This window comes from Euprymna scolopes, chromosome 1 (assembly GCF_053919585.1).
Source record: "Euprymna scolopes isolate OS-2025 chromosome 1, ASM5391958v1, whole genome shotgun sequence".
Taxonomy (NCBI): domain Eukaryota; kingdom Metazoa; phylum Mollusca; class Cephalopoda; order Sepiida; family Sepiolidae; genus Euprymna; species Euprymna scolopes.
The window spans coordinates 191,714,145-191,727,347 of record NC_136482.1 but is presented as its reverse complement, the minus strand read 5'-3'; the positions used below and the strand labels follow the sequence as shown (position 1 = coordinate 191,727,347).

The 13,203-nt window shown below is 37.6% G+C and overlaps 1 protein-coding gene and 1 long non-coding RNA gene across 5 annotated transcripts in view; both read right to left on the bottom strand.

Annotated features, from left to right (window-relative positions):
• Positions 1 to 13,203, bottom strand: part of LOC145278454 (F-box only protein 31-like) — a 353,462-nt gene that overhangs the window by 122,021 nt on the left and 218,238 nt on the right. The gene's annotated exons all lie outside the window — the stretch shown is intronic.
• LOC145278510 (uncharacterized) lies at positions 3,047 to 13,199 on the bottom strand. Its single transcript, XR_013868371.1, has 2 exons — positions 12,329 to 13,199; positions 3,047 to 12,233 (listed from the first exon to the last, which is right to left on the bottom strand). It is a non-coding gene; the product is annotated as an uncharacterized LOC145278510 (long non-coding RNA).

Sequence of the window (13,203 nt, the reverse complement as noted above, 5' to 3'; positions counted from 1 at the left end):
CTCTCGATGTAGCTGTTCCAACTCATGTTCCCTGTGGACGTTAAACCGAGGAGTTTGAACAAAGTACTTTCAGGTAATGTATCTTTAGCCATAGCTATTGGTGGTTGAGGTTTCTTGTGATTATTAAAGGAACGAAGCTTGGCAGTATTGAAGATTACCATCCATTTTTGACCCCATTCCACTACAGACTGGAAGTCTTCCTCTAGAGCTTCTGCCATTGCCTAAGATATATGTTCATTCATTTTCGCCTCATGTCTGTTATAGAGTGTTGTGTCGTCAGCAAATATACCCATCTCAGAGACAATTTTATCAGGGAGGTCATTTATGAATATTAGGAATAATAAAGGTCCAAGGATCGACCCCTGGAGTACACCCGCATTTATATCATATTGTGTAGACGTACGATCATCTGCGACAAACTGAATTCTTCTCTTATTTAAAACAGATTTAATTATCTTACGTATCCGTCCAGTAATACCATAGGATCTGATTTTTATGAGAAGACCATCGTGTTATACCCTGTCAAAAGCCTTAGATATATCTAGGGCTACTGACCTCCCCTCCCCGGCTTTATCCACTGAATGGTATATACGTTCAGAGATTACAGTTAGAATATCTGCAGTATAATGGGCTTACCTAAATCCATATTTAATAGGGCAATCCATATTGATGATCGGACAGAAGTTTAGCAACTGTAAGGTGGTAAACCAGAGCTTGATTAATTATGAACTCAAATATTTTAGCAATAGAGGGAGGAGGCTAATGGAGTGATAATTTAATGGGTCAGTTCTTTCGCCAGAATTCTTGTAAAGTGGTACCACAGAAGCAGTTTTCCAGCAGTCAGGAAAGCATGATTCATTAAGGCATTTTTTTTTTTTTAAGAATTTGGAGAGAACCTCAGTGGAGCATTTTTATAATTGTACAGCCGGGATGAGATCAGGTCCACATGCTTTTGAGGTCTGGTTTGTTTTATTATTTCATGTACTTGAGAAGGGGTGATTTTCAGAGCATCTAATGTAGTTTCATCCACAAAAGAAAATCAGGAAGGGAGTAGTTTGCTGAGTCCAAAGTAGAGTTTGAGGAAAACTGAGGGGCAAGCATGTTAGCTTTCTCAGTTGCCGTGCAAACAATCTTATGATTGTCGGATTGTGCGGGAATTTTCGATTGCCCATTATGTACTACACTATTGTAGATTTTCCAGCGATCACGAGTTCTTAATTTCTGCGCTTCAATGCGTTTTTCGGTGGTTTCTGTATATTCTCTCTTAGCTGTCGCTACTTCTTTCTTAATTACTTTTAGCTTCTATAAACTTTTGTCTGTTTTAACTGGACTTATGCTGGATAAATCTGTGGTATGCATGTTGCCTCTGAGCAATGGCAGCTGCACAAGTAGAAGTAACCCGTTGAGAAGAGTGGAGTTTGCTAAAGAACTTCCGTGTGGGAGCATGTGCTTCAATTGCTCTATTAAATATGCGCCACTTTTCGCAATATCTCTACAAAAACCACTTTGTGTGTGTGTGTGTCTGTGTGTGTTTGCGTGTTTGTGTGTGTCATAGAGAGAGAGAGAGAGAGAGAGAGAGAGAGAGAGAGCAAGAGTTCCTCAAAGGTTCCGAAATGACGGAGCTAATCTTTTTCAAATTTTATACAAAGCTAATTTATATGTCTGGCAGTGTTCTTCGATATGTTTTGTACAGAAATTCATCTGATAAGTATCGAAAATCAAAAGAATCCGATCTTAAAAATAGTTTTCCTCTTTTATAGATAAAAAGAATAATTTTTACAGAGGAATATTTTACGTTACACTAGCCAAGGGAGATAAGAAAATCTTAAATCATTTCTTCTTTAAAAAAACATATTTATTCTTATCTGGAGATATAGCTTAGTGGTAGAGCAATGAGCTACAAATCGAATGGTCCCGTGTTCAAACCTGCGTGTACCTCACCATTTTTTCTTATTAATGAGTTCAATTTACGATAAAAGAAAAGGTACTATTTAAAATCACTGCAAATTATTTCTTCGTTTGCATATTTTAAGACTAAACATTAATCAGAAGTGACTTTTCCAGGGCATTCATCGTTAAGTCCAAATATTAGTCGACTTGATATTATAAACAAACACAGATGCAATTTGATGAACAATATTATTATTATTGTTTTTATTTATTTTGCAAATTGATACCCCGGAGAAATTATTCCTCGTAATCTATAATATAAAAGGCAAAATGTGTTTGTATGTATGTGCGTGTATGTGTGTTTGTGTGTGTGTGCGTGTGTGTGTGTGTGTGTGTGTGTGTGTGTGTGCGTTTGTGATGTGTGTTTGTGTGCGTATGTGCGTGTGTGTTTGTATATCTGCTAAAAACTCTCGACGCACATGACGGATCCTCACAAGATTGGAATCGCTTTGAAGCTAGATGTCTCGGACGACAAATATCGAAGACTTGGCCAAAAGCATTAATTCCTTCACCATCAACAGGGCAGTTTTCTACAAGGAGGGGTCGCTTTTTTTCGCCAACCTTTTCACAAGTCATCGGCTCCATTAGATTGACTAGCCTTAATTTCAACGCTCGTACCATCCAGTTTTGCCATGAACGCATCGGCTAAGATGTTAGATTTTTCAACCTTCTTTTTCTCTTTTACGTTACAGGTTCGAGCCTGCTTACCTATTAACACTTATTTTAACACCTCTTCCCACCCAGGCTGCCTACTATTGTTTTGATCCCCCCCCTACTACCTTTTTTTCGAGGTTCCTTACTACACCACCTCGACACACCCGGGCAATAACGGGTAGCCCCGCTAGTATATAATAACTAATAGAGGATTGATTCAATAATAACTCATACGCAATCTGCATAAAAAATATCATGTTTAAGCATATTGTACAACCGGGCAACACTGGGTTGCCAGCTAGTTTGAACTATTCCAAAGATGGCCGACGACTATGCAATTCCAAAATGTCAAATTTAATTTCTCTTTCAGTTCAAAATGAGGATCACGGTTATTTTTTCATTTATTTTGACATGTAATGCTAGATCTTGACGTCTGTTTATCTTTTTTCTTTTTTTTTTTTTTAATCTTGATAACGTTCTGTCCCGGCCGTTTCGTTCCTTACTGTCCACACCTGCGTATCTTTCTAGATTAACATCGGATCGATTGTGCTTCAACTTTTTTTACATATGCAAAAAGTGTCGTCTCAGGAAATATTAACAAACACATTTATTAGCATTTCTCATGCATACGAAGCATTACCAATGATCGCTCATTGGTAAAAACAAATTATATTCCTGGCATTTGAGTGACACGTTACAACAGCCTTCCTCTACGCCTTGCTTCTTTTAGTAACTATTCTAACTCACTTTGCGTTATTGCATCAGCTGTTTATCACCGATAACAGATGATGTCTTTCTTTGTAATTTGAGTGTATTTTTATGCTCTCTGTGGTTCTATAGTCAAGGCATGAATAGCCCTTCTAGATGCTTATATCCTCTCTCAAAATCTCCCCGGCAATTTTCTGTAGTACTAACTGATGTCAGTTTATTTTTGAAGAGGGAAAGATTATAGAATTTTCTTATACATTTACACTAATAGTCTCAGTTCCTTTGGGATCGTGTTAGTATGTTCAATCTGCACAAAAGTTATGTTTATGAAGAACTATTTTTTTTCATTAATCTTTGGAGAGTCAATTTGACCGGGTTATAGGATTTGGGGTTCATACCTAATTACTTTTTGTATATATTTAGATGTTTTCATCAATGTCGTGCTTTGTGTGGAGTCAATCTCTCTTTTGATTCCAATTTCACTTAGTCTTTTATTTTCTAGAAATCTTCCAAGTACTCATACAATTACTGGTATTATACTAGTATTCTTCATGTCCTATATTCCATTCAGCTTTCTGGTAAATTCCCTGTTTTTACTTAGTATTTCTGTTTTGTTCGGCGAACTGCCGGGACGGTGAAATCTACCATAAAAAGTGTTTTCCTTTTTATCTACTATTATCATGTCCGGTATTTTTGTTTGGATAAGTTTATTTATATTTTCATGTCCAATGGGATTGTATGACTTCCATGTTCCATTACTGAATCCAGTTTGTGCATGTATCCGTTGCCTACGTGTTCAAAGTGCAGTCGTTTCAAAAGTTCTAATTTGACTACATTCCCGGCCGAATCCTATGTTTCACTTTCCTAGACATTATTATTTCTCACTCCTAGTCAAGGTTCAAAAGAGAGTCGCCAACCTAATAGGTCCTGAACTATCATCCAAGCTTCAGCCTCTGTCCCATCGACGAAATGTAGCATCTCTCTGCCTGTTCTACAAGTACTTTAACGGTGTATGTTCCGACGAGCTGCAAGCACTTGTACCCCCTCTACGTAAACACCCTCGACAAACCCGACAAGCAGTACAATCCCACCCCTTCAGAGTAGAGATCCCTAGATGTAAGAGAGCCTTTTACTCCAGTAGTTTCTTCTCCAGAACCGCTAGACTTTGGAACTCCCTGCCAGGTTCCTGCTTCCCTAATTGTACTGACATGCAGAAGTTCAAGTGTAACGTGAACCGACATCTTGCTGCCCAACTCCCTACCTAGTACCCCTGTAGCCTGTGTCCCTAATAGTAGCCCCCTACATCAAAGTGGCAATGTGCCTTGTTTGGGGTGAAAATGTAATAAAAAAATTTTTTAAAAAGGAGTTCTCATACAGGTCATCATCAGATATTCCTCACTGACAACAATCTGTGGTTTTCCTTGGGGTCTGGTTGTCAACGAATCTCCCCAGATTTCCAGTATTCTCCACCTCTTTTTATAACATTTACAAATGAATTTATGTTATTGCAACAGTCGTTTACCATTGATTTCTCGCTGGCGCTGACTATTGATCTTTACTAGTATATGGGTGCCAATAAAGCTCCCCAAGGTTCCAGTCCTATTTGCACTCATCCAGTGGAGGTCTGGATAGTGCTTTCTTTCCTCCTTGACCCTTCAGACTATTTGGTGTGGTGCCAGTTGATGCGGGCACTTTTTTTTGGGGGGGGGGATAAATTACAATTATACAATTTCAGTTTATTCATTTCATGTGTTCCTTTATGCTTTTGTCTTGCAGTTTTACTTCTGTTGCAGTTTTTATTTTTTCCAATTAGCGTTTGTAGCTCATGTGTATTTGCCTGTGCAAGGTTTTTCTAAATATTTCAGCCGTTTTCATCACTGTTATCCATTGCATCTTCTTAGCCATTCCTCTGATTCAAATCTCTCCCAAATTTTTTCAGAGTTTTTTTTGGAAGATTGTTCCTAGTGCTCCTACTACTGTTGGTGTTTTCTAAACTTTCTCCATCTTTCATATCCCTTTCAGTGTATTTGCTCTGTTTCTCCGTCTCCTTGATATTAACCCATAATTTGATCTGGAACAGCCAAAATCTACGATTTGGCAAGACTTTTCTTTCTTGTTAACTATTATGATATCTGGACTTCTTGCTTGAGTGAGTTTATCTGTTTGTATGTCCATGTCCCAATAGGATTTTCTGATTTCCATTTTCAACTGTTGATGTTGGTTTCGGCTTGTGCCATTTGTCTGGGTGTTCAAGATGCAGTAGTTTGCATAATTCCCAGTGTACTTCTTTCCCCACTTAATCATCATGTTTGTTTTCGTGTTCTTTTTGGGCTACTTTGATGCATTCACTCATTATATAGTTTATCGTTTCGTTTCTTTGTCCAAAGAGACTACATTTGTAGTTTTTTGTGTCTTGTCGACTTTCGCTTTGATGTGGTTGGTTCTTATCGCATCATCTTGTGCGACTATTATTAAGGAGTCATTCTTTTTTTCGGTGTTTATTGCTATGATAATTATCCTTTCTGTGTTCTGCGTTATGTAGTTTTCTAATTCTTTTTGTGTCATTCATACAATCTTCTATTCAGGACAACCCTGTTCCTTCATCTTTCCATTTCTCGATAATCGGTCCGCATTATCCTTTGGGTGTAGTGCTTTGTGCATGGTCATAAGTTTCCTGGTCTTTTGGTCGAGATGACTCAGTTTTACCTTTATCGAACCTATAGAAGTGACATTGCTGATGCGTTTATACTTTTTATTAGATTTCTACTGCATAATTTAGTTTCTATGTTTTTTTTCTTGTTCTTTTGAGGCATTCCATTCCAATTTTCTTTATCATGTCTGTTGCTTTTATGTTATCTGTTTCTAAAACTCCCAAATATTAGCAGGTATCATGTTTACCTAATGCTCTCATCCTAATTTGGTTGACTAGTTCCATACCTCCCGTTGCCTCCAATCTTCCCCTTATAATTAGCAGGGTTTGTTTTTGTTTTGTTTTTTTTACATGGAGGTCACCACTTATCAAGGCCTGGAAGCCGTCACCACTTATCAAGGCCTGGAAGCCACTCAGGGATAAGGGTTATTGCGTGCACAGTAATCAATGGGATAGTATCATAGTAATCGTTAGTATTGGAGATTTGATAGTGTCTTACTTAAGGGGCGGTTTGTCAGGAGTTTGTTTATGTTGGACTTGAAGACGTCCAAGTTGTAGTCAGGTGGGAAACAGGCAAACGGAAGATATTTCCACAGTCGTGCACTTCTAAGAAAGAAGCTCTGCTCATGGAATCTACGTTTGGATTTAGGCACAGATAAGGAGAGGGGAAAATTAATAACAGTAGTTTTAGATGGACGAGTGTTCTTCGTGAATGATTGGCGAGGGGGTACCAGAGATTGGAGCTCAGACGAGCACTTGCCATGGAAATAACGATAAAACAAAGACAGGCTCGCAACGTCTCTTCTGTGGAAGAGAGGCTGCAGGGAAGAGAAAAGGGCATCCCCCACTAAGCCACAAAGTCTATTTTGTACTCTGTCAAGGCTGTTTTTAGCAGCTCCTGGCCAGACGTGGCAGCAGTACTCCATCCTTGGACGTACTTGGCTTTTATACAGATAGAGAATTGCATTAGCAGTGAGATATCTTCTGGAGCGGTAGAAGGATCTTACCATCCTCCCAACGACCTTGGCAACAGGCCTGATGTACACATTCCATTTCAGATCAGGAGTAAAGGTCAATCCTAGAAGCTTGTCAAAACATGGAGCCTCCTAAAGACGAGAGCCATCTATTTCAATTGATGCCATATAGGGATCAGAGCGTTGATGATGTAAAGATAGGAGCTTGGTTTTAGATGCTTTAAAAGTAACCAGCCACCTCTTCCCCCATTGTACCACGTGCTCAAGATCAGAGGAGAGAGAATCAGAGAGACCTTTGTTACTTACTGCATTTGATGTGTTGCCATAGATGGTCATGTCATCAGCATAGATGTCAACGAATGATTTAAGTATGTGCTTTGGTAGATCATTGATGTAGATAAGGAAGAGAGTTGGGCCCAGGATGGACCCCTGAGGGACTCCAGTATTAAAACTGTGAGCCTCTGATTTCTGCCCATCAACCACTACTCTTATGAGCCTATCAGAAAGAAATGATTTAATGATCGAGGAAACATTTCCAGTTATACGGTAGCTGGAAATCTTGTGAAGTAGGCCCTTATGCCATACCTTATCGAAGACCTTTGATATGTCAAGAGCAATTACCCTAGAAAGGAAGCCTTTGTCAAGAGATTCACTAATCCTATGTGATATAACCGTTAGCACATCTGCTGTAGATCTGTCCATATTTCGCTTGCATTTTGCATTTACAATCAAATTGATCATCTTATCTGGTATTTTGCACATTTTCAAACGCTTTCTTGCAGTTAATCCATTCTAGTGCTGTATTCTTTTTTTACTCTCTTCTTCCGATCAATCAGTATCATCCTTTGAGTATAGTGTATTGTGCATAGTCATAAGTTTCCTGGTGTTCTGGTCGAGATGCCTCAGTGCTTCTTTGGTCCAACCTATAAATGGTCAAGTGAATCTTATTAATGATAGTGCCCATGTGTTTCTACATTTAATTAGGTTTCTACTATATAGTTTAGTTTCGAGTAGTTTTCTTCTGAGGTATTTTTTCCCAATTTTCTCTTTCATTTCAGTTTTCCTCATGATCACCAGTGCACACTTTTCCAAACCGATCCATTTGGATATCCTGATTAGATTGTTAGCGGCTCTAGTTCATCTTTTATTTTTCCAAACAGTTTCAGGTCATCCATCTACATTAGGTGGTTCATTCTTTCATCTGCAATAGTGAACCGGCTTGACATTTTCATAGTATATTGTTAAGGGACCATGATGAACAGTAATGGTGAGAGGGAATCACCTTGAAAAATATCTTTTTGTATTTTAATTTCAGTTATGCATTGATCATCAGCTGTCAGTTCAAACCTCCATGTTCTCATTGCATTTTCTATCAAATTGGTAATTTTGCCTGATATTTTGTACATTCTCTGGCATTCTATTATCTATGCTTGCAGGATTTTGTCATACACTTTCTTGTAGTCGATCTGTGTCATGGTTAAGTTGTTTTTTCTTTCTATTTTTACCTCCCTTTTACTTCCTTTTTTTTCTTCAAGATTCTTTGATCTATGTATATTAGATCATGTGTGCGTCATTTTCCTTTTTGGTATCCTTTCTGTTCCTCAGGAAGTAGTCCACGGTTATGAAGCGAATGATAACTTTGTTCCCTCAGTTGTGAAGTTAGTATTTTCCACATTGTAGGCAATCAGGTTATAGGTCTATAGTTGCTGAGGATAATTCTTTTTCTGGGTCTTTTTACATCAGTGTGCTCATCTATTCTGGCACGTGTGTTTCGTGCATATATCTTCTCAGGTTCTGAATGAACGTTTCATATAGTGTTGTGAATTTTTTCAAACCAATATGCATGTATTCCATCGTGACCTGGTGCTTTCCAGTTTGCTATTTTTCGTAGGGTTGTTTTGAGGGTTTCTTTCTCGTTTTCATTCTCTTTTCCTTCTTTGATTTTCTGTGACTCTTTCATGTCTTTCAGTCATGCGCTATTTCTATTATGATTCTGTCAGTCTTCCCATATCTGGTTTCTGAAAATTATTATTATTATTATTATTATTATTATTATTATTGGTTCACAAGGAGCTTTCACACAGGTCTTAAAAGATCTCTCCTTAAAACCAACCAGTGGTGTTCCCTGGAAGCTAAGTGACTACAAGTCTCTTCAGATTTTAGTACTCTCCACCTCTTTCGATAACATTTGGAAATAAATTTGCATTATCGCAACAGCCGCTTACCATTGATTTCTCGCTGGCAGTGGCCATTGGTCTCCACTGGAATTTGAGTGGCAATAAGCCTCTCCACGTTCCAAGTTCTCTTCGCACTTGTCCAACGGAGGACTGGTCGATGTTCTCTCCTTGATCTTTCCTTGCTCCTTCTCAACTATTTGGCATTACTCTTTTGGAGGGGGGGGTCGATGATGAGGCAATGTGGGGATGGGATAGCGAACTATATGCAGTTTCAATGTTCTTGTTTCCATCTTTTGCCTCTGCAGTAGTTTGTCTGACCCATGCATGTGGCTGTGTACTAGTTTCCGCATTCAAGGGTTTTCCTTAATATTTCAGCTATTTTCATTAGTTATTCATTGTATCTTTTCAGCCATTCCTCTGATTCCAATTTCTCCCATTCTTTTTTCAAAGGTTTTCAGAATTGTTCCTAGTGTTCCTACTATTATAGGTATGATCCTGATTTTCTTCATCATCAATATTCCTTTGAGCTCTCTGGCTAGCTCTGTGTATTTGCTCCGTTTCTCCTTTTCTTTGATATTCACCCTGTGGTCAGCTGGAGCAGCAAAGTCTACGATCTTACAGGACTTTTTTTGTTGTTGTTAAGTTTCAATTTTTAGTAAGACTGCAATAAGAGAACAAAGATAAATAAATTATATATAATACACAAAAATTGGCAAAATTAAGACAGGATACATTTCAACAGTTATGGATAAAGGTTTTAACTTAGCTATGAAGGCTTGGTTTTTCCTTTTCTTTGATATTCACCCTTTTTTTTTTTTTTTTTTGTTAATTATTACAACATCTAGTCTTCTTGCTTGGATGGATTTTTCTGTTTGTATGTCCATGTCCCATAGGATTTTGTGATTCTCGTTTTCGAATACTGTTGCCAGCTTATGTCTGTACCATTTTTCTGTGCATTCGAAGTGCAGTTGTTTGCATAATTCCCAGTGTACTACACTCCTCATTGGTCGTGTCTGTTCTTGTATTCTTTTTGGTCAAGTTTGCTGCATTTGATTACTATATGGTTTATAAATATATATTTATAAATATATATAAATATATATATATATATATATATATATATATATATGGTCTCTTTGTCCACAGAGTCTGCATTTGCTGTTTTCTTGTGTTTTGTCGAGTTTTGCTTTGATGTGGTTGGTTCTTATTGAGTTATTATGTGCTGCAGTTATTAGGGATTCAGTTTCTCGGTTTACATGTATTTTTCACATCCATGTCCAAGTTTTTTTCGTTATTCTCATCTTTTGTCATTCTTATGACTCTTCCGTGTAGTTGTTTCTCTTCCCATTTTTCTTTTCTCATCTTGTCCTTGGTCTCTGTTTTATTGATTTTTTTCAGTGTCTCTCGCTGCCATTATTCTCCTTTCAGTGTTCTGCATTATGTATTTTTTTGTGTGTGTGTCATTCACACAGTTTTCTATACAAACCAGCCCTCTCCGGCCGTCTTTCCTTTTGATGTAGAGTCGGTCAACATTGTCCTTTGGGTGTAGTGCACTGTGCATGGTCATGAGTTTCTTAGTCTTCTGATCAAGCTGTCTTAGTTCTTTAGTCCACTCTACGAATGGCCCAGAGTATCTTACTAGTGATATTATCCATATATTTATACCTTTTATTCGGCTTCTGCTATGCAATTTAGTTTTTAGGAGTTTTCTTGTTCTCCTGAGGTATTCCTTTCCAATTCCCTCTTTCACTTCTGTTGCTTTGATGGTGTCTGCTTCCAGAACTCCCAAGTATTTACAGGCGTCTTGTTCCTCTAGTGCTCTCATCTCCGTTTGGTTGAGTAGTCTATGCCTTCTGTCATCTCTAGTTTTCCTTTCCTTGAAAATGCGCATTAGTAATGCGCATTTTTCCATTCCAAACTCCATTTAGATTCCTGATTGAAGATCCTGGTAGTGTTTATTAGTGTCTCTAGTTCCTTTTCGGTCCTTGCAAAAAGTTTCAAATCGTCCATGTACATCAGGTAGTTCATTTTTTCCTCCGTATTAGAAAACTTGTATTCAGCTTGGCACTTTCTCAGAATATTCTTCAAGGGCATTATGACTATGATGAACAATAATGGTGATAGGAAGTCTCTTTGGAAGATTCTTCTTTGTATGTTAATTTCTATTATGTGTTGTCCATCAGCTGTCAGTTCCAGTCTCTATGTTCTTATTACATTTTCAGTCATGTTGATGATCCTGCTTGGTATTTTATACATTTTTAAACATGCTTGGGGGATCTTGTCGTACACCTTTTTGTAGTCGATCCATGCCATGGCTAAATTCCTTCTCCTTTTTTTACGTCCTTCAGGATTTTTTTATCTATACATAGCAGATTGTGTGTTCTCTTTTTTTCTTTTTGATATGCTTTCTGTTTCTCGGGAAGAAGTGCAAGATTATTCAGGGAGTGGTAGATTTGTTCCCTCAGTTACGAGATTTTCTACATATAAGCACATGATACGCCTATAGTGCTAGGAGTGGTTCCTTTCTCTGTGTCCTTCTGTATCAGTGTGGTTCTATCCTTTCGTCATCCAATCTAGCACGTTTGTTTCCAGTATACATCTTCTCAGGTTTTGAGCTAGTCCTTCGTGTAATGTTGTCAATTTTTTGAACCAGTATGCATGTATCCCGTCGTGCCCTGGTGCTTTCCAGTTTGCCATTTTTCCTATGGTTTTCTTTAGGATTTCCTTGCTGATTTCATTCATTGTTCCTTCTTCGATTTGGTGTAGCTCTTCTTTCATATCTTTCAGCCATTCGGCATTTTTACTGTGATCGCGTCGTTCTTACTATATCTTCCTCCAGTAGAGTTTTTTTTTCTGTCGGATCTGTTCGTTCTGCTTTTTTATTTTTCCTCCGTTCTCATTTTGGTAGAATTGACTTTCATTGGTTTTCAAATGTCCTGTTTTGCTTGCACTGTTCAGATTTGTATCTATATCGTCTCAATCTCTCTTCTTTTGTTTCTCTTTTTTTTGATTCAGTTCTTCATGTTTCTTGTTTAGCCTAATTTCCATCTTCTCCACGTCACTTTCTTCCTGTTTATCGTTTTGGCTTCTTTTTTATGTTTGTTGATTTGGGTTTTTAGCCTTATTTTTTTTTTTTAGCCTTATTTTTTTTTTTTAGCCTTATTTTTTTTTTTTAGCCTTATTTTTTTTTTTTAGCCTTATTTTTTTTTTTTAGCCTTATTTCACATCCAGGTTTTGTCGGTCCATCATTCCCCAGCTGTTTTTCTGGTTTGAACTTCATACTTACCATCTTGGCGCCTACATACATTAAATTGTTTAGGTCTGTGATTGTATCTGTCATGATGTGTGAGGGAGCTTGTTAATCTTCTCTGTTTTTTTTTTTTTTCTGTTTTGGTTCCTTAAAGATGGGAGTTTTGTTTTTCCTCGTTCATAAACTGTATTATTTGTTCTATTTCATCTGCTTCATCCTCTGTTAGCTTTGTTTCATTGTCTTGGATTTCCACATTTATAGAGTCTGGTCTTTGCAGGTCTTCCACCTGTGATGTTTCCACTTGTGGGGTTTCTACACGTGCTGTTCCAGTAGAAAATGCTTCATGCTCAATTTCATTATTTATTTTTCGCTTTATTTCTGTTAGTTTCAGTTTTGAGAGCCAGCCTCTCTTGAGTATCAGACTTGCTTGGTCCGCAATTCTTTGTTCTGTCGTATGGTAGTCACTGGACACGTCCCATAGCTCTTTCATTCATTTCCGATAACCTCCATGTTTATATTTAGGGTGGCTTCTATAAAAGCATTCCATTACGAGTCCATTCTCTTTCGTTGTTCATTTCTTCCTTTGCGTTTTTCTTTTTTGATGAGTATCTTGGTTTTGCTATGTTTGGTCGGTATCATTTTGGTCCCTGAAATTAGAGGTTACACTTACCTGTTCAGCGTCCGTGTAATATGCGTTTCGGAAATTAGAAAGTGGACCAACATTTGCAGGATGACGACATCATCATCATCATCATCATCATCATCATCATCATCATTATTATTATTATTATTATTATTATTATTATTATTATTATTTAACTTCATTGCACCATTATTCTT